Raw genomic sequence first — 22,235 nt, 5'->3', positions numbered from 1 at the left:
ACGTGATCTATAAATTCATACTCCATGTGTTATCCGATTAGTTGTGCCAGCAACAAAGAAATCACAATAAAATTCTGGATGAAATAAAATTCTAAAAATAGTGGGCAGCCAACGTCTCGTTTTATTTCATTGTGCGCCGTGGTAAAACGTGTTGGGAATTGTGACACCGTATCATCTCGTTCACACTACGATGAGCCATGTTGGGAATTTCTACTATATGGGAACAGCTGTGCCTTTTACTGTCGGTCTCCATTTTCCTTGTAAACAAACTCTTTTTTGAGACATGGAAGTCAAAAGGCCTGGAAAAAATGCTATGCAAAAAAAAAAAAAAAAAAGCACAGCGATAGAGAGAGACAAGCCGTGGTGCCGATAACACTTCAACAACAGGAACATATCCAGGCTTTATGTAATGGACAGATAGACAAAAGTGTAGTGAGGGACACACACACAGCCAAAGACACACACCGACAGACACAGTGAAACACAATTAGCTGCTCCTGTGAGGTAGAGGTCTGCAGAGGATTGTATAAATAAGTTTTGGATCATGTTACTACAAAGCACACTATGTGATTCCCTGACATAAAGACATAATGGCACCACTGACTAGCATCCACTTGAGTTGGCCATAAAACCAGGAAGGTGCAATGACCTTGAAACAATAAATTAATAAATATTTTAGAAAAAGAACTAAGCCTCTATGGTATAAGCAAACAGATAGTATCTAGCTAACAGTCCCTTGCAAAAGTGTTTCTAGCTCTTTTATTTTGCTATACTTTGCCACGTTACAGTCACAATTAAATGTTTTTATGTAATCAACAACAAAACTGAAGCATGTATAATCAGATACTCCCAAATAAAATTTGTTTTCTGAACTTGCCTAATCCTACTGTTTAAGTACTCTTGTTTTATATTAAAGTATCAATTATTTATTAAGAAATCTGTCTCATTTTTCTTCCTCAAAATGTAAAATCCCAGTAAAATAAGTTTAAAAATCTGGAGAAATAATGAAGACCATACAGGCATTTAAAAATATTAGGGAACATTCTTTTACGCTTGCAATATGAAGAAATTCAAATATAAAAAAAAAAATGCAACATACAAAAAATGATAGCCTAATAATAACCTTCACACATTACATAGATTTCTGATTAAACTTTTGTTTCAGATGTACATTTCAGAAATCTTTCTCTATAATATATGAATTCTCTACCAGGCTGTTAAATGATACCACTTACTGCTGGTCACACTTTGAAGCACTTTTCATTTTCTGCCCTTATTCTTGAGAGTTTATCTGTCTGTGCTCGCTGCATTTCAGAGGATAGCTCTGAGTAGACTGTAAAGTAATTTAAACTTCTCTTCTTGGATATTTAGCCGAGCCTCAGGGGTAGTGAACACAGCGCAGTAGGTGGTAGTCTAACACTGAAAAGAAACAGCTCTTGAGAACGTTCTCATGGGTCTTTCATTTAACTTGTACGGCGTTTAAAAACAGAAAGGGCAAAGCTCTAAAGTAGCATATGATGTCCGGGTGCTCAGTGGTACATATTGGTGTTTAATTGTTGAGCAAGTCAAATTGAGGAGATGTTGAGGAACCGGCAGCTGAACAAAATGTTGGATTACACAAAACTCCCAAGCAGCAGCTTCATCTGTGTCATGAGAGCAAAGGACTTCATGGTTCAAACTTAGCTGTGCTTTTGAGCTCGTCATGCATTTCAGTGGAATCATTGGAAAGTGTGATGCCAGTCAAATGATCAGTGTATATAAACCGAAAATGACCATGCTAGCGCTTGTCTAGAACATCAGCAAAAGAAATGCAGTGTGTTACCAAAAACATTAAAGTGTCTTTTTCAATGCCCTGCACTAGGAAAAAAGTTTTTAAAAAAATATTAAGAATGCTGAACAAAAACTGTTACCAGATCTTAAATTATTTGGATATAAAAATCCAGTCTCAGAACATTTCTACTAACGACCTCTGAGTATTTTATATTTTCCTTTTTTTTTTCATCCCATTGCATGTCTTCAAGATAATGCAATTAGCAACTGTTTACTACAACTAAATACTAAGATTACAAATCATGTGTTATTATTGTAAGAGCATCTGTCCTATTTTTTCTGTAGAGTAAAGCTTGAGGCGATTTAAGTCAAATATTATTTGAGTTGACTTTTGCTGAATAAAGGATCGATTAAAAAACATTAAGCAAAAAATGTTAGCCTTTTAATGCATTTTAAACAGCAATCAAATCCAGTGGCCTCTTTTGCACAGACACGTGTGTCCACAAAGAAGTTATTTTTTGTAAATTAATGGAAGTCTTTCATAGAACTCCATCTAACAGGTGTCGCACAAGTGTTTGTGTGTAAATGCCGTCATGCACAATTTTGCAGAAAAAAAATCCTCATTATGTGTGCTTATCACAACACTGAATGAAAGCCTTGGTGAATGCACCTTGCAAAAAGGGGGGATCTACACGTCGTGCTGGAAAGCATTCAGTGAATTAATTAAAAGTTGAAAGGGGCGCAGAGAGACTGTGCCAGGGGAAGAAGCAGCAACAGAGACGGGCTTTCTGTTGAATAGAGACATTCCACTGAGTATGACAGAGCTATAACTAACGGGTAGATTTACCAGACACACTCTGTCTGTCTGTGAAGGACAAACTATCAATAAAGCTAGGCAATTTATGCATTTGTAAACAATACCGTACAATTTTCCAAAAGTATTCAGGTGGTTTTGATCTGCCTGTTCCGACATCTTTTCAAACTTGATCAAATATTGCTGTGGGGGACAAAAAGAAAAAAAAACAAAAAAATGCCGAGGTTCAGAAACAGGCTATGTGCGCAGGCCTGCTTTAAAAAGGAGGAGGTGAGGAGACAGATGGTGGAACACCAGACATGAGATGAAACAGTGGAAGACCAAATGTGCCTATTAAATCGCACAGTAATGAGGTCTGGGGGAAGTCAAGTGTTTAGGAATAGACCACAGGATACATGGCGTGTCTCGGTGACCACGGCTCACTGCAGCAGTGTGTGTGTGTGTGTGTGTGTGTGTGTAAGTGTGCGTGTGTATGCGTGTGTATGCGTGTGTATGCGCAAAGACTGAGGAACTGTTTTATTAGGGAGGGTTGATTGGATCATTTTGAACGCTTAGATCTGTCAGCCCCCTCATTATCACTGCAAACGCTCAGATACATAGGTTGGCATGAGAAGGATAAACAGATAAATGAGTGAGCAGTGACCATTGCACCATGGACGAAGACAATGAGGAGAGAGAGGTAGGGAAGGGGGGAGGAAATGGGAGACAGAGAAGAAGGTGGGAGGAAGGATAAATGAGCCTCCTTTCCTCTATCCTTTCTGATAGAGAGGGAAGAATGAAGCACTGAAGGCAGAGTAATCAGGCCTTTGAAGGTCTTTCAAATAAAGCGACCTGCATTTTATTATCATTAGTTATTTAATGTTAGGTATCTATAATCATTTTATTGATGTAGAACATTTACTTTGAAATTAATTCCAGGGTTACTGGAAGGATTACATTATCTGGAATGACATATTAGACCATCTTCTGTTTTAATGGGGGTTTTTTTCCCCTCTAAACAAACGTGAGCCGTAATTAATTGTAAATTTAAAAGCATAGGCGAATTTTATTTTCCAGTTTTGACATTCAAACTTATTAGTGGATCTGTATAAATGTTCAGAACTTCTTTTAAAACAACACACTACAATTAATCAGAAGTAAATGGACACTGGAGTTGCTTATATTTTCCCTTTATGTAGAACAAGTTTTTTGTCCCACAACTAATGTCTGTAGGACATCCTAAATATGCTAAGTTATCTTATTATTCACACCAGCCCAGTTTAATCCACTTTGATCAAACCCTTGTTCATTTACCTGAAAAGTCCAGTTCGTTTGGGGAGATGTGAATGCATAATCGCACCCCGATATGAACTCTGGTCCACCTGAAAAACTAGGTCTCGGTTCGGTTGACATAAACTCTTGACGCGGTTCGAATGCATATGTGAGACCAGAGAAATCCAATAACTGCTCCAATCTGATGCCAATACAGTTTTGTTTAGAGTTCTTAAAGAAGAAAGTTGCACTCATTTATTCGGGTTGAACAAGTTTTTCAAAGGATTTGGTTTGTTTGATACAGTGCAGTGTGAAAGCGAACCACACCAGCTGAAAACCAATATTGCCATTTGGTCTAGTACTGAGTCTACTGAACTATCAGATGTGAAAGCACCTTGGTAGCCTTAGCAAAGCTGCAGTAGCCTCTACAAAGTATTACTTATCAAAAGCTACTAAGGTGCACTCATGTTCTGAAAATGTTTCACCTACAGTGTGATCAGCTGTTTCCAGTTATATGTGAGTCAACACACATAACTTTCTCCTTCCCTTCTGTTTGTATCTAGCATTTAAATGTCATCCTGCTCTAGTAAATAATTAGTAATTTCCTCAAAACTTTGTATCTAGTAAATATGTTGTTAAAAATGTTCATACTTCCAGAATATTGAGTCATGCCGGTTAACAGAAATTGGTTATGATTTGCTTATCGCAAAGACTTAATATGTCAATTATGTTATGAATGATTTGAGAAGACGTATTAAAAAATATTTTTGTTTCAAGATCTAAAGGACTCAAATGCGTATAACCCCTGGGGAAATCAAGACAGAAGAGGTTATTGTATACAAGTGAAATTTACCCAGTAATATTGCTGTTTACAGCAGAATTAAAATAAAAGCAAAGTTTTTAAAAGGTTACTTTATGAAACCAAAGAAGAGATAAGTGAACAATAGCATATGCTCAACTATTTCTAAGTTTTTGCAAGCAAGGCTGCAATAAGAAACAATATATTTGAAACTGCAGGAGACAGTAAAAGAGTGATGGATCTAGTGAGAAGAGGAAAGACGGGCCGTGTTGTTGTGTGGGAGGTGAAGAGAAAGCATAGAGAGGTCAGTGTTAACTGCTACGGTCTGGCTTTCTTTCTGAGACCTATCACAACAAATAACTCACTCTGACGGCACACACTCTCACACGGTGCCTCCCTGGTGGGGTGAGCATCGTAGACAGAGAGAAATAGTGGGGTTGTAAGTGGCTTGGAGATAAAGGGGATGAAGAAATTGTTTAAAATGAGTGGAACCGGTGCAAGATCAGGATTATCACAGATGTGGCCACCGTCGTCAACTCTTCCATGCAAAGTCAGAAACCCGTTACTAAAGCAAAAAAAAGTTTGATACCGAGTGGCATTTCTATTAAGTTTGATAATCACAGCTCATTTCAAGTAAGATGTTACCGCGTGATGAATTGCAAGAGGTAAATGTTGTTTTTGTCAGCAAATGGTCTTAATATTTATAATGAATTCAGTGGAGAGCAAAGTCAGAAACACAGAGCAAATGCACTAATCTTTGCTTCCACAAAGACACGTCCTAAAATTATCCAGAGCACAAACGATCCCGGCGGCCCGCTGTGAATGGTGTGGGTAAGCTAACACACTGGGAAAGAGGAGAGAACAGACTGAGATAGATAAGCTGTTGGAAGGGCGATGTGCCACAGGTGAGTGAATTCAGCAATCACTTCACGGTCAGACAGCCACGCCTAGGGAGAGGCAGAGACAGACTGTAGAAAAAGTAAACAGGAAAACAACAGGGGAAAGGGGGAAATACACACAGCAGGATGGAGAAGCACAATCAAAATGACTTATGTCAACCTAGAATGACATCACCAGGAGTTATTTCTTGTCCACGTTTACCCAGAAAGCACAAATTAAAATAAGTTGTCACAATTATCGTGTTTACAGGATAGTTCTTAAGTGAGATAATTGCTTTTTATTTGATTTCCTAGCCAGAAAATGGCAAAGTAATCGAGGGTAATTGGGACAATAACAAATCAAACACAGATGATCTGAAAGCTGCTTCCAGCTTACAAAAAAAAAAAAAAAAAAAAAAAAAAAAAAAACGTACTTCCTGCAAGGTCATTTACTGATTATTATTATTTGCACCTCAGTTGAGGCTTTGAAATTTCTGACTTTTTATTGGTTAACTCGTTATTCTGAATTGATATTGGGAGTTTGTGTCTGTTTCCTTGTTTCGCATTCTGTGTTAAAATGATGTTGGGACAGGCATTTGCCCGATCAAATGAATAGATGTCTGCAAATTAAAAGTTTGCTCACAGCCCACCTTTTGCCTACAAATCACCCAAATAGCTTCTGTTAATTAGATTTTAGCAGATTCAGATTTGTCTTTATTGAGTAAAAAGAAAATGGAGGGCGAGAAATTTTTTTTTCTGCATCCCTGACATGAGCAGGCATTAATTATTTATATTAGAAGTAGAGGAACTCTATGCTTCTGCTTCTGTGTGGAAAACCGAGGCTATGAAACATGGTTTCATTATTATTATTATTATTATTATTATTATTATTTTTTATTTATTTATTTTTTTTTTTAAATTTATTTTGTTTTTGAGAAAAAGACAAAATTACTGAATGTTGCAGGACACTAGCCTTACAGAAGCAGAGGTTGACATGTGTGCCCCGGAGGAAGAAGATCATTACCTTAACTTTTAAGATTTTCGAGAAGCTGCCAGCATTTCCAAATCCAGCATTTTCCATGATAAGACAGTCCTAATCTCCCTCTGTGCCTTACAGCCTGAGCGGACTGCAGGCATGTCTCACCATGTCAAAGTTTCCTTTTAGATAACTTCTCACGTATTTATGCTTCCTCTGACTTTATTTCAACCAATAATGATACTGAAAGCAGCTAGTCTGCTCATTCGCAGAACACTTCCACACAAAAATGTATTTAGAAATGTCCTGCAATTACATTGTTCGTATTGTTTGACAAAAGAGAAACTTAATAGCTAAAAGACAGAGTATGTCTTGCAAATAATTATGTCTCATCTTACATAGGGTTAGACATATGTTTAGTTTGACTGGTGTCTCTTGGAAAAAAGATTCACAATCCCAATGGTGGTATCCTGGTTAAATAAAAGGTGGTGACTTGACAATTTTAAGTAAATGAATTGTAAATGGAGATGGCTAAATACTTGAGACATAGCCTTATTAAATGCTTTATCAATACTGGCCTGTGCTCAAGAGAAAAAAAAATGCAGTTCATAGCTTTTGCAATTAAGATATGTCACTTTCTTTTTAAGTGGGCAAAAACTTTTGTAATAAAATCCCAGAGTTGCTTACACCAACCGAATCACTGAAATGTTTGAATTCTCCAGGATCTTGTATCCCTTTGGCATATTCTGGTACATAACATTTTTATTTATTTATTATTATTATTTATTTATTTTATTTTTGCTTGTTTGTTTCTCGGAACAGCCTGTTTCTTAATCATCGTAAACATATCAATTGCCAGCCATCCAGCACCTAAACCAGAAACTCACTGAGGTGCTGCATCTGTATTTTTAAAGGTAAGTTGACCAGATATTGAGTATGAAATGAGAAGGAGAGCAAGTAAACCAGAATCGGCTGTCAGTCGCCATCTGTCATGTGGAATCTGATGTGCGGACTGGACAGTGATTATATTCTAAATCATCAACCAGCTGCACACGCAGAAAAACACATTAGACACTCCTGTGTAAATGTGCTTGCAGGCATAGCTCTGTTGGGGATTTTACTCTAGGCTTTGTTTGATGATTACCAGCAAATTAAAACTATGTTTGGCTTACATAATAGTCACATGTGATTGAGACATGCGAATCTTAATTTACGTCTCGTATTTAATTGTCATTACAAGTTCGAATGTACTTTTGGGAGCAACATTTGGAATATTAGTACGTTTTGCTTCTCTCATTCTGTCCGACGTACAGGCATTCGTCTTGATCGACACAGAACTCCCCACAGACAGACAGACAGATGTGGTTTGAATTTATAAGCCAACTCTGTTTACCAACTCCTCTCTGCACTACGTCTACTTCACATTTCTCAGTTTCCGTTTGCCCTGTTTTTTTTTTTTGTTTTGTTTTGTTTTGTTTTGTCTGTATCCATGCTCCATTCTTAGAAGCAAATTAAAATTCAGTTTTAATATTTTTCCCAACTCTTCTTGCTTTTGCAACACAATTGCTGATGGCTAGGTTTCATTCCATAAATAAAATATTACATATTAGTTATGAAAATAAAATGACGTATAATTTTAAAACACCTTTTGCATGATAATGTGAATTATTCCAGCTGTCGAAACACAGTTGTCTTTGCTCTTTTCGTGTTGCTTTTTTTTTCAGTGTATATGTTTTAACTATGCCTGAATTTATGATTTTATTTAATTACAAAGTTATTTTCAGTCAACAGAAAGTTACTCCGTTTATGCCTGTGTCTTCATTAAGGGTTATGTAGAACATAACAGATCACCTTATGCGTTGGCTTTAAACAAAAGAAATAGAAAGGCAAAAATGAATTCTGACATGGAATAAAAATAGGATCCTATTAAACAATACATATCAGTTAAACAAGGGAGACATTATTAACAGAGTCATAACAGATCAGAAATGATGCATCTCTGATATGCGAGGGTGGATTTGCGTGTCAACTAAGGTCACCTAATGTACAATGTTGTCTTATCTCAACTAACATGAGGAATAAATGTTGGTGATATGTGGTTATGTCTCATCAAGTCGTGTGTTTAGACAGATTCATCCTTTCCTCTTTTCTAATCTCTAATCCATTGCACATCTGGGGCGCTGGGTGCGTGTTTGTTTCTGTGTGGCGTTTTTTTTTTTTTTTTTTTTTAAACCTCTTGCATGTTTGTGTGCACTTAGTTTGACCTCTTTAGAGATTTTTCCAGTATAATTAATGAAGTTGAGACAAAGTAGTCCTCACTGTCACAAAAGCCCAGTCTTAATGAGACTAAATTTTTTATTTTTTTTCTGGGGTTAAGGTTAAGGATGAAGTTGTGAAATCCGATTTGAATTGTACCCACAGTGGTAATAATTAAAATGCTAATGGGTTGTTTTTGGCTCTACAGAATAGATGGAGGTCAAATTGTTGTCTTTTTAAGGACAGCTGTATGTGTGTGCGTGTATGTGGCCCCACACCCCATAATTTATTTATTTAATCGTAAATAAATAACTTATGATGAAGAGATGTCAGAATTTAAATTAAAATCAATAATTTGTACTGTTGAGGGCAAAAAAGACCACATTTGCCACTTAGCACATTCATATGGGCACATGCAAATGTGACCAAAGTGATGGGAATAAGTGGCAGATCAGTATGTATAATGTTGACACCACAATCAGATTATGATCATGTTAAGCTCATTCGGAACAAAATTGTAATCTGGAACCCATTAGAACCTGGAGCGGGCCCATTCCTGGCACCCAGAGGACACAGAACGAGCACAATAGTATGTTTGTTGGTTTTTATGTTCAAGACAGAAAGGAGAACAACTTTCGGGTTTTTTTTCCTGGAACTTTTTACATCTCTGCGCATGTCAGTGCTTTTACACTGAATACAGCCTGGTGCATGTAGATGTGCATCATGATAAGATTAATTAACTTTGTGCCCATATAAATAATGCTTTTGGACTATTTTTTTTTCTTTTTCAATCCAGATACATTTGAATCTGACCAAAGAATTTTGCATATCCAAACATAGCTACTTAGAAAGAACCTATAGGTTGGTGCAGAAGACTGAAAAATGAATATATATGGAAAGCGTTGCTTACTGAATGTCATTTTCACCATAGAAATGAAGTTACTTCAACAATGCACTATTTAAGAGTTTTTCCTTTCCGTATGACTGCATTGTTTTCAAAAAAGTTAATTATCCTTTTTGATATTACAAAACAGTATGAGAACAGATAAAAACAATACAAAAAACCTTCCAAAATACAAGTTTAAACTAATTTATTTAATACATTGTGTGACATGAGGAGTTTTGTAAAAGCAGATAAATCCTCAGGGTTGAGATAAGTATGGTAATGCCTTCTGTGGTGTCAATGTATCATTGAAACAAATGGACATTCCTATATCTGCTTGACTATTTCTCAGCATTAAAGCTGTTTAAATTCCATTTAACTTAAGTGTTTTCCATGCCTCTTCTTGGTTCACATGCTTTTCATTTAAGCCTGCTTGCATACCGCGCTTCATTTTGTCAGCAAGAATAATGAGCATAACAGGCAAATTAATATGACATCTCTTGAGTGCACCTCTTCTGCAGCGAATGGCATATATGTACCACACTGCACATGCATTAAATCTGCTGTTCTGAAGCACACCGAGGCCATATGTGTAAAGAATATAATGGCAAACCAAAAGCCACAAAGTGATCAATTGCTGCACTCTTTTCTGATCTTTGTGAGTCCCAGTGAACACGCCTAACATCCCCAACACAGCCTGCATTCACACATTTACACATATACCTACACATACCCACTCCACACTTTGTTCATAACACTTTATCTAACACGAAAGCAGAGACTTAAGTTGCATGTGTGACTTTTCACCAGCGAGCATACATTCAGTACTTTTGGGCAAGCTTTTGTTAATTCAAATAATCACACTTTTTTTTTTTTTTCCAAAGTTCTCTCGACTTTGAATCATCAGCTATTTTTCTTTGCCCTGCAATATATTTTATTGTCTGAATGTGTATATGTTTCACGGCCATTATTCTAACAGGACAAAAGGTAATGGCCACAAATCAATACAATTATTTGTCTCATTGGTGAAGTGAAAGGAAAATGCGTGATATTTATCTGAAAAGAATAGGGTGTGTTGGTGTAAAGACCCTCTGGGGAAACTGTTTGGAGTATGTCTTCAGCAGCTTTGCACATTTAGATGCCAAAAGATGTGTGTATTCTGATTGCAAGAGAGTTCAACTTAATCAAACTGAGTGAAGATTTTCTGTCTTGTTTTTTTTTTTAACTCTAGTAACATTAAATTATAATTAGGCATTGACTTTGACCAGGCTGTTATAACACATGAATACACTTTAATTTAAACCAATTCATTTTTTTTTCCGGCTCTTCGGGTCACCAGAGGGTGAACCTCAGTCTTCTGGCATGTTTAGCTTTCTCCATGTTATCATCATCACAAACACATTTCCATGCCCCCACTAAAAGAATGAATAAAAAATTCTCACAGTGTGACCACAACCATTTTATGGTGTGTTCTTAGTTATCTACAATTGATGTCTCGTCTAATCACAGCACCTTCTCCCACATGTTTACTGTGCTTCCTATGGAAGCTTATAAAAAGCAGCACATTTTACAGCTTTTCTGTCGACAGTGGCTTTCCTTTTGCCACCTGCTGACTTGTGAAGGCAATTGGTTCCACTGGATTTTATTTATTTTGGGGGACATGAGATTTAATGGGACTGAACACATATAGGGACACTATACTTTTTGTGAATTGTTCATAAAATATCCAAAAGCATGTGTTCTTACCTTTCACTTGACACCTACGCACAACTTTATGTCGGTTCATAAAATTCCAATAAAATGCATTCAGGTTTTGTTGTGTAACATTAAAGTAATTATAATCAAGATTTATTTTCAGTCTTGTTTCTGCTGTGAAAATCTACCTCTACTTTAACTGTTTCAATATTTACAATGTGTAGGGTTGCTAAGTGGCAGTAACCATGCCAACCTTTTTTCTTCATGTTTTCTAAAGTATCACCTTTTTTTGTTTGTTTTTCTCATAGGTCTTTATTTTCTGCACCAAAGGAACCACGGTAAATATGAACATTAATCTTTGTCAGTCGAGGTTATAAGCAATGCAAACATGCCATAGCAACAAGAAAACAAATAAAGAACATATTTTATACATTCAGATTCAGTCTGGTTTCCCTGCTCATCAAGATACAGAGACTGCCCTTGTCAAAGCATTCAATGACATCCACAAAAACACAACACTTGACTCTGTTGATGATCACATGCTATTGAAACAACCAGACGGCGGACTCTGATACTCTACTTGACGAATTTGAATCTTACCTAAAATCAGGGGCTTCTTTGTATCAACAGGTAAATTCTTATTGGAGTGGACAGAGTAAAAAAAAAATGTTAACATGACTACGCAGATGATGCACAGCTCTACATGAAAATTACATCAGATGACACCAAACCCATCCGGGCACTGAACAAAAGTTTAGAACAAATCAATGCATTGATGTGTCATAACTTTCCCCAGCTGAACAGAAATAAAAACCAAAGTTATCATGTTTGGACCAAAACAGGCATGACCGAGTCATCATGCAGCTGCAGCTATGACAGATACAGCTAGAAACTAATGATCAGGCCCGAAACCTGGGTGTAGTGATGGACTCAGACATGACTCATCAAAGACACATAAAGACAAATTCGGTCTTCTACCACCCAGAGATCATTTCCAGGAGTAATGTATCTTGGTCCTAAGCCATTCGATCTTTTCTGAGTTACAGAGACACAATGCAAGTGCTTTAAAACTGGGACGGTGTTCTCTATGTTCCTAGTGTTAGTGAAAATGCAAGCAGCACTTTTCTGGACCAGTTGCAGCCATCTGATTAACTTTTTATGCAGACCTGTGAAGACACTTTTGCAGTAATCAGTGTGACTAGAGAAACATACATGGATGAATTTCTTTAGATCTCACTGGGACATACATTTTTTAAAAACCTGATGTTATTGTAACAATCTTCTTGTCTATCCTGCAACCAAAACTAAACATGAAAGATCAGCATTCAGTCTATGTTCCACTAATCAGGACTGTCCTTGTATTGCTGCTTTCATTGCCAGGCAGGACGGACGGTTTAAGGCGACAGTCTGGTTTGCTGACTTCAAGTGACTCAGATTTGTCTTCCTTAAATGTATCACCATCGCTTCCTGTTTCTTGAAGGTTTTTATGAGATACAAATTGATGAATTTTTACAGCGGAGGTTTAATGGACAAAACAATTTATCTGAGTGTATTGACGATAACATGGAAAGATGGAAAAGATTGCTGACCACCTTTTCCATTCCGCTGTGGGGCTCAGTAAATTAGACTAGCATCTTTACCCGACTCTCGGCATAATTACCTTGGACCAGTCACGCCAATTTTCTCAGTCACTAAAACGGGTCAAGTGATGTGACTCTAATAAGTAAATGGGGTGAGGCTGAAACAAGAGCTTTTCTTTGCTGCAGTATCTCCAACTCGATATGCCGGTGCTGCATTGGTTGGATGCAAAGCAGCTGCCCTTGTAATAAGGAACCAAAATTAATCTGATTATGGTGACCTGGTCATTAAACTATATCTGAAGAAGAAAGGTTATAGTGGTGATGTTGTGTGGTTGATTTAACGGGTAATAAATTACGCGAGTCCAAGTGAAAGACAAATGTGCTTGGGAAGCACAGTTTTAGTCTTGCATACTGTTTCTTTTTATAGACGGTAGCTATTTTGGTCATCTGTTTTTCCTTTCGCTGCAATATATACACTTCTTGTTTTCAGTCCAAAAAACTGTGAATTTCTACACTGAAATTTAGTCTGTGGAAACAAGCGTCCCCATTAAAAAGAATGAAAATGATCATTTATTTCCATCTTCCATTTACACTCCCTCTCTAAAACGTGCAATATCACATTTTCTGGTTAATTATCATTAAATCAATTTAATGTCATTACTGAAAATGCTGTCCAGAGACGTGAAAATGAAACATTTAGGACAGCAACTTATTTGACAAGCTAGAGATCCATGAGATGAGGAAGCTGCTTATAATATAACTTTAGGTAAGACATCACAGGGTCCTCTCTATGCCAAGGACATTTTTCACTTGGCTCATAATCCAACACATTGGGCACAGATTTCAGCACTGGGATCCCATACATAACTCCCTACAAGCTCATCCTGCACCTGTGTCACTGTCTCCAGACTTGCAATTAAAAAGTAAATGGCTCATAGATGCTGGCTTCTGTCTGCACTTCCAAAATATTAGAAAAAGTGCCATACCGTTGTAATTGTAGACGAGCGTGCAGCATGGAGCAAGAACTGTGCATGATGCTGGAAGCAGAAGCTTTGCTCTTTTTTTTCCCACGTTGCACACGCCGCTTTGATGGCTTTGAAAGGGAGCACCTCAAAAGAAGCAGTGAAAGCATCCCAACAATGTAATCTATCTTTTATCTTTAACACAGGAAGCATGCACTGCTTCAACAAAGCCAAGGTGAGATAAGATATGCAGTGATCTATCTTGCGCAGCAAATATATGTAATGTAATTGTAAAATTTGTACTTGGGATATCTGGAGGAGAAAAAAATCAGATGCTTTCTTATTTTTAGAGGTTGCACTATTTCTCGATACTTTGATTTTTATTTGGTTCAGCTGTTGTCTAAGTGCTTTTGAATTTTAGTTGAATAACTCAAATCCATGAGGTTGCACTTGATGTCTAAAGAAAATGTATGCAAGGCACTGTTGTTCCACTTGTAGCTTTTCTTTAGATGGTCAGTGCTCTGTGTAGCTCTTGTCCACCAAAAACTGTTTTCAGAGACTGAAGGTGAGCGATGTGACAACCAAGTCACATCACACACCTTCCCAATTTAAGTGCTTTATGCCTGTTTCCTATTTAAATTTTAAATGTTTAAATGGCTATCGTACATTATGTATTTAGTAATTCAATAAATGCACTAACCAAGACTCGCAGCAGGACTATCGGACTCTAATTTGAATAAACAATTCCAGAATCCCCCTGGATTAATGATACTTCCCACACTTTCATGCATTTTACATCTTAATTTGCACCTAAATTGGAGAGACTTTTTTAAATACTTCTAACTTAAATGTTTCAAAAAAATACCTTGCTATTGCTTTATTATTCTAGTAAAGAAACTGTCATAAATATCACCGAAAACTTGCATCTTATGTTGTATGCAATGCGGAATTGCCACAAGAGTATCACTGAGGTGCTAACAAACATAAACCCAGAAGGTTAGTAGAGATCAAACCAGGAACTACAAACCTGCCTGACAGTGACAAAGAGAACAAATTAGCATATTGTATTATGTTGAAGCAGCAAAATAAAATAATAATTAAAAAAAAAGCAACTTCAAGAGGAGGGGAGGAAGAAGGTAGAGGAAACGCACATGAAGAAAAAAAAACACATTCATACCAATTCACTGTTTCATATTTGAATGGATTTGGTAAAATAGGAGATATGGATTTCGCTTTAGATATCACTGCTGTTTGTTTATATAAAACCATTTTTTCTTGCTCCTTTTAGGTTTCATGATTAAAGTTAGAAATATCTGAGGATCGTAATCCATCATGTAGACAAGTATATCTATCCCTCTCCTCCACACATACAGCATATATACAGTATTACATATTTTCTTTTCTTTTTTCTTTTTTCCACACACCCCTTAGACCCTGAATACAGCGTATATATACTTCCAAGCTCCCTGGCAGGTCAGCATGCACCGCATAACATATCTCATGCAGAGGGGCAGTCGCTAAAAATAGCAGGGGTCTATGCAGAATATCAATACCTTTCTCGAGATCAGACAGTAGCGTATGGTTCAAATGAGGCGATAATAAATGTTTCAAAGACACGTTCAAAGCCCAAAGGTGGTTAAAATAAATGTACTCAGAGCAGATAAACTGATTACTTTGACAAATGCACCAGATCAGAGTTGTCAACCTGTAATTTATCAGTTTTTTCCCCTGACTTTTGTTTAACAAGCACAAGGGTTGTTTGTCTTGGCCGGCCTCTGTGATGCACTGGCAGTCTCTGAACTGGGATGAGCTCCCATTTCTTTATGGCCACAGAAAGGACAAAGCGGACATGGGAAATTAATGTTTGCCCATTAATATTTACTTTAGTTTCTAACCACAGCTTTGCTTTGTTTCAGAGTAGTTGCGTCTACCTGCTTTTAATGACTGGGAGAGTGCATCAACAAACTGGGCAGAATATGTTTTGCATAGCTTTGACCAACTCATTTTAGCCACTTCTAATCTAAATATTGCAGCAATAATGCACGGCAAGTTTATTACTTGGAAGAAGAGTTCCCAAGAGGATTTTCTCAGCTGGAAAAGCTGAAAAATCAGATTTTTTTTGTTGCATCTCTTTTAAAGATTGTCAGGATATCAGCGACAACAAATCTCCATTTTCCCCTTATTGTCATATTTCATTATATTGCTTTTGACGTTCCATACTTTAGCACAGTCCTATTACACTGCTACCTCGTCTGTCAGGTGTAAGACTCCATCCAACTCACATTAATAACATTAGTAATTAATTAACATTGCAAATGGTGACAAAAACATTTCTGCAAATGTCATTAAGTACCTTCTTGATTGTTTTCCTACTACTGTAAATTAGTAGGATGGGCTTCTTTTTTTTTATTACTAAAACGAGATTTAAAAGTTTTATTTGCCGATGGGATTATTTCCCCCATTAAAACCGACATGTAGTTTTTGGTAATGAAACTCTAGGGTTTCTGAAAGTCATCATGCAATTGAGTACAATAATTTTATGTACCTTATTGAAGCCAGAAGCACCTGCCACCAGGGACTTAACTGCAGCAGGATATCATGCTGCCAAGTGTCCTCTCGGGTATTGTTCTGATAGAACAAAGAGTTGAGGCAAAAAGCACACATAAATAGAAGATGAGACTCTCATGAAAGATAATTAGTACTTTATACTTTTAAACCAGCCTCTGTTTTTGGGCAGACTTTGACAGAAGTGTTCATGCTGTCGCTATTTCTCAATAACATACATTTTCAGGTTATGCGAGGAAAAAAAAAAAAAGTCTAACATTATTACAGAAAAAAATAAAAAGTAAAACATATACCCACACTCCTGTTCTTTCGGAAACAAACTGCTGTTGATCTAGATTTGATGAAACGTTTAATTATTAAATTATCTCTGCTGCCTTTAATTAGTGCACAGACACGACTTTCTTCCACACTTGCTGATATATTTTACCGCCCTAACCTTTTCTTTATGATGTGCAATTATCTACCTCCTCTTTATGTAAAGTTAATAAACTCTATTAGCCAGGGGCCATCTGTTACTTATGTGCTGACTGCCACATTGCATGTGAGGATGTCAGCTGTCCTTTTGCTGTGTCACCTTTTTACAACATGAATCGGCAACGAGACCGCTTTAGATCCCTGATAGGAGTAATAATAATTTTCTAATAGTCTTTGGCTTGTTAGCTCAGACAGCTTGGAAACTGAATGCCATAATGCCTTCATCCTATTTGATGTGTAATTCATTGTGTGCACTCCACTGAAACTCAAAAAGTACAGACTGTCAGTTTCCTTTTAATAGTGCTTTGATCAATATTGGATGGATGGTTTAAAAGAGGGACACATTTCTTCGCATCACTGCCCACAATTTTTAAGGTACTCAAAAATATTTCCAGTGTTGATGGTAAATTATTCAGATTAAGTTCTGGCTTCTAGGGTTTCTTCCTTCCATGAACATAATTGAAGCCTCAGTCTTATCTTATAAAGCTCTTACTATGTGTAGTGTTCTGTTCAGATGACCATAAATAAACAATAAGGAGAAATTAGCTTTGTCCTGACTGAGGTTTATGATTGAATTAGTTCTGAAAGTATTTCAATACATCTAGACTTTATGCAGATCACGTAATGTAATTTCAAAACTTTGTGTTGAAACGGCTGATATTCCATCAATGTATGAAGGGAGCAAGTGCAGTAATGTTTTTCCTTTTGTGAACCAAACGGCAAACTTTTATGTCAGAGTTTACCAGTGATGTATTGCAGGTCCCACAAATAGGTGGGGGGGCAAAAGGAGAGACCCACTCTGAGGTAGTTTTACAAAGCCACTGGGACGTCTGGGTTTTATTAGCTCTAACCATGTTCATGTTTCTCTGTTCTTTCTCCTAGGGCTTTGGATCCATTTCCCTCGGTCCCTCCTCTTTTCTGTCCATCTACCTGTCACTGTGACTGCAATTTATCTTCATGTTGAGTCCTAATCTAACACACCATATCAGATAGAGGTAGGCAATGTTCATGTTTTTTCTTGTGTTTTATGAATCCAAGAGTGTGCTACTGCAAAATGGACTCTGTAGGAAACTGTGGAATTGTTTTACTGCATTTGCATTACATCTTCTGGTTCGAAGATTCTTATTGCTAATTAACAGTTCAATGGACCCCCTTTGGAAAATGTAGGTATATAATATTGCATTGTGCTTACGTACATGCAGGCATAATTTTCTTTTTCACAATGTTAAAAAATAAACCTTTATAAAAGCTTCACCAATGTTATTTTATTTTTTTTCTATTTAAACTTTTGTTTACCTCTGGAATTTAGTGACCTCTATATGCTACACGTACACTATCCTCTATTTGCATATACATTACAATGCATGCATTTGCAATACCTTGTAAAACTATTAATTGGTGATGTGCTGCTCATCTAAGAAATTGCTCATTTTTGTAAAGACAATCTAGTATCTCTTGAAGTTCTTGAATCTGTGCTTGGACATTTACCTCTCATTGTGTACAGAATTAGTTACTTCAAACAAAAGCATGTTTATGATCATATGCTTTATATGATCATAAAATATATATGTTTTAATGATCATCTAATAATTACTCCAGTTTCTACGCGATGATTAAAATGGCGTCCCTCAAATATAAAAGTCACTGTACAATACGAAATACTCTGAACAGTAAAAATCAACCTGTTCCGACAGTGACTATGCAACTAAAGTAACTGACCCAGTTTCTCTGCAGCTAGATGAATAACATACTTCATGCGTAGCAATTGTGTGCAGGTTTTTACAGATTCAGCACAGAACAAACTGGGGCTGAACATATGCCAAGTCCTGGCGTACTAACTTACATGCAAGAAAATTATCAGTGCACGGCTCAACCAAGCCGTTTTCCGGCGGCTCGTACAAATGAAAAAAGCTCAATGGTGCAGAGCTCACTTTAAAACCACAAACGCATCAAGTGGAGAATTTAACTGCATTTTAATAGGCAAACAACAATCCTGGGTGAGACGCCCGGGGGCATCTCACCCAGGATTAACAAGGCATGGTTTGGAAACCAGAAACGGTCCCGTTCAAGGCATTAAACATGGCAAACTGCGCAAACACATTAGTCCAGGTTAAATATACACAGAGATGCAATGGCCAGCGGCTGTGACACCCGATTCAGGGAAAATTGAGATCTTTATAACAGAGTTTGGTGCTGCTGCAGAAACCAGCATGAGGAAGATGAATCCAGTTTGATAAGAAAAGTGATTAAGATAATTATAGAACTTTAAATGTCCTAAATATGTTCACTCTGCACTCTGAGCTGCAGTAATTGACCTGTCTGTTGGAAACATTAACAGGATGCAGTTATTGTGCTGCCGACCAAAGTGTAGCTAAGAAGCCAGTTTTGCATATTTAGTTGAAGCCATTAGGGAGAGAGAGAGAGAGACATAGAGAGAGAGAGAAAGAGAGAGACATAGAGAGAGAGAGAAAGAGGGAGAGAGAGATAGAAACAGACAGAGAGAGAGAGAGAGACCTGTTTTGCATATTGAGTTAATGTTGAGACAAAAGACATTCACGTAATTTTGCTCCAGACTCTTATTGAAGTCACTGTATTATGGACTTTTAGCTCTGGCACTCACCCCATCTTGGAAGCAGGTAGAAAAATGATTTCATTTTAGTGGCAGAACAATTTGTACCACAATCTTATTTTCTTCTTGTTTGTAGCCCTCACTGCCTTCTTCATACCTAGTTTTGTGTCTGCCAGAGGGAGGGAGGACTATCTGCCATAAGCAGTTTACAAGATGCAGTAAAAAAAAAAAAAACAAAAAAAAAAAAAAACTAAATCATGTGTGATATGTCATACCTTTGTATATTTTGTGTGGAAATATGGTTTTCTTTAAAGATAAGAAGTTGTTATAATGGATGATATTAAGTCTCATAAATTTGCTGAAATGACTAAAGAAAAAAACAAAAAGAAACAGCAGTACTACCTGGAAATATACCAAAACAAGGGGATAGCAGAATAAGCACACAGATTAAGGCTTAAAAAAGTAATATAATAAAGAACATTGTTTGAACTTTTATTCAATTTTAAACAATTGGGACTTTGGCTGAGGTTAAAATATATTTAAAAAAATAAGGAAATACTGACGTTTACCAGGAAAGGAGTTGTGAGGGACAGGGGGACAACAGTCAGTGAAAGACCCCGATAATCACCCTGGACATTACAAAACACAGCAACCAAAAGCAAAAAGGGGTGCTCCAACAAAAAAAAAGAAAAAAAGAAAACGAAACACCAAACAAGATAACATGGCCAAGGGTCACCACTGTCACCATCGCCCCAGTACCTGAAACACAGAAATGCAAACCATCCAACTTAGTGAAATAAATAAATAACAGCATTGTCACAATAAAAGATTCTGCATGCAGGCGCACTTCCCAGTGGCAGCACACCATTTATCCTGCTACAGTTTGACCCAGACACCAAAGACCTGCTGTAAAAATAAAGGTTAAAGAGGGAGTATTATGAAAAATCAACTTTTTTTGAGCTACAATTTTGTAGTCAGAGCAACATTCCGGATATGTAGCCTCATTCATGAGTATTTGAATGAGTGTTTGCCGCTAGTCCTTTAGACTAATGGCAGCAGCAATTGGCAAACATCTGGTGGAACCGCATGTTTGCCGGCATCAGTGAATGACATGCAGAACCACTGTTGTAATGGCGTGATGAAGGGGGATTTACAATCTCCACATTCTAAATAACTTACTCTTTTAACTGAATTGAGTAACAGCTGAGGTGTAAGATTGTTCTATTGTGTTAAGTGAGGTGAGCTTGTTGACAAGTTACCCAAAAATAACTTGCATGTTTCCCCAGAGCTCCTTAGACTATGTGGATAAACGCTTTGCTTCGTTATCCAAATGTGGAAGCTCCCAACTACATATGATACCTGCTGCTTATTAAATGAAGTTACCAATTTGAAATTCACCAAAAAAGTCCATCTTGATAAATCAACCACATGGAAGAGCAGCCAGTAGATTAATTTATCATTTCTTAAAGTATGTTTGGTCTGTGTGAAGTTTGCATTTTGTCTTTTGGTTGCATGTATTTGATGGGAAACTCTGCGTGTTTACAGAATGCTGAAGGAAAACAAAGTAAGGTAATTGACTGTTAGAAGCTGATATCAGGAGCGATTTTGAATAAGCAAATTTGTTTCTCTGATGGTCTGTGCAGGTCATCTCCTTCCTCTTGCCTCTTTGACAAAGTTGGTCCAGAAAATTATTTAATATGCTTTTCTATTTAATTGCACACATAGTGGGTGGTATGAGTGTGCCAGTAATAATGTTCGTCAAACAGAAAAGACATTGGACAAGTCTAAATTTAGTTACATTACAGCTTATGTCAGTGAGTTAGCACCAGCAGACACGTGCAGAGGCAGAGTGATGCGTCTTACTTTCACGATTTCCCAAAGCTATATGCATAAATGCATTTCATCTGAGAGGTGACAACTCGAGGAGGGGTTTGGTGCTCAGGTGAAATTCCACACCCTGGCAGCTGCAGTGAAACATGATTATACAGATGAGGTGCTGTCTCAGCAAAGCAGATATTAATTGAATATACACTGTGTGCACACAATGCATAAGACATGATTATCTTGTTCCTCCAGACTGTAACTGTCCGGGGTTTAACAGTGTCAGCCTACAGTTCCTTGTAGATTCGACGCGATGTGCTCCTAGAGCAATGATGTGGTCAGTCATCTGGAACACATCTTATACAACAATCAGACACAATGTTAAAATTCATCCGATGACTCTTTCTAAATTACTTGATCATTTGCCCATTTCATTCTTTCCTTTCTGTTTATAGTTTTTGGTGATGTCACTGTTAAATTAATCACAGTACAAGCATCTGCTACACATCAATAATATGTACTTGGATTTATATTTGCCTGAAGAAGATTAGGAACACTTAAATTTTGAGTTTTAGCTTTGCACATGTAGGAATGAGATACTGGACAGGTTCCAGTCCATGGTAGACTCAAACTGCTTTCTATGTCTTTCATGGCCTATTTTTGTGTTCTTGCAAAACTTTTCTATGAAATCAAACGTTTTTGAACTGTTAAGTATGTTGAAGCTGATCTGCAGCAAAGTATGGCTGGGGCTAAATATATTTACATGAATGGAAAAAGAGGAGGGTCTGCTGTTTTCGACTGGGAGTCATGTTAAATTAGTGTGGGATGAAAAAACGTTTCATTAGGGCAATATTTATACATCAATTGAAAAACCACATTTGATTTGTTTTCATCCACACAGTTATCAGAAAGTTTAAAAATAAATAAAATCCATCTATCCAT

General features: G+C 37.0%; 1 protein-coding gene across 4 annotated transcripts in view; it reads left to right on the top strand.

Annotated features, from left to right (window-relative positions):
- The window catches only part of LOC103145604 (leucine-rich repeat and fibronectin type III domain-containing protein 1-like protein), a 205,328-nt gene that overhangs the window by 97,913 nt on the left and 85,180 nt on the right, over positions 1 to 22,235 (top strand). For 2 of the 4 annotated variants that reach the window (XM_016676943.1, XM_016676946.1), the window contains exon 1: positions 17,784 to 17,898. The exons of the other annotated variants lie outside the window; for them this stretch is intronic. The gene's annotated coding sequence lies outside the window, so the exon portion shown is untranslated. Of the gene's footprint in view, positions 1 to 17,783; positions 17,899 to 22,235 lie in introns of those variants that run through there. 4 annotated transcript variants of the gene reach the window in all.

The sequence above is a fragment of the Poecilia formosa genome, unplaced genomic scaffold (genome assembly GCF_000485575.1).
Source record: "Poecilia formosa unplaced genomic scaffold, Poecilia_formosa-5.1.2 Scaffold144, whole genome shotgun sequence".
NCBI lineage: Eukaryota > Metazoa > Chordata > Actinopteri > Cyprinodontiformes > Poeciliidae > Poecilia > Poecilia formosa.
This window is presented reverse-complemented; position numbering and strand designations above follow the sequence as displayed.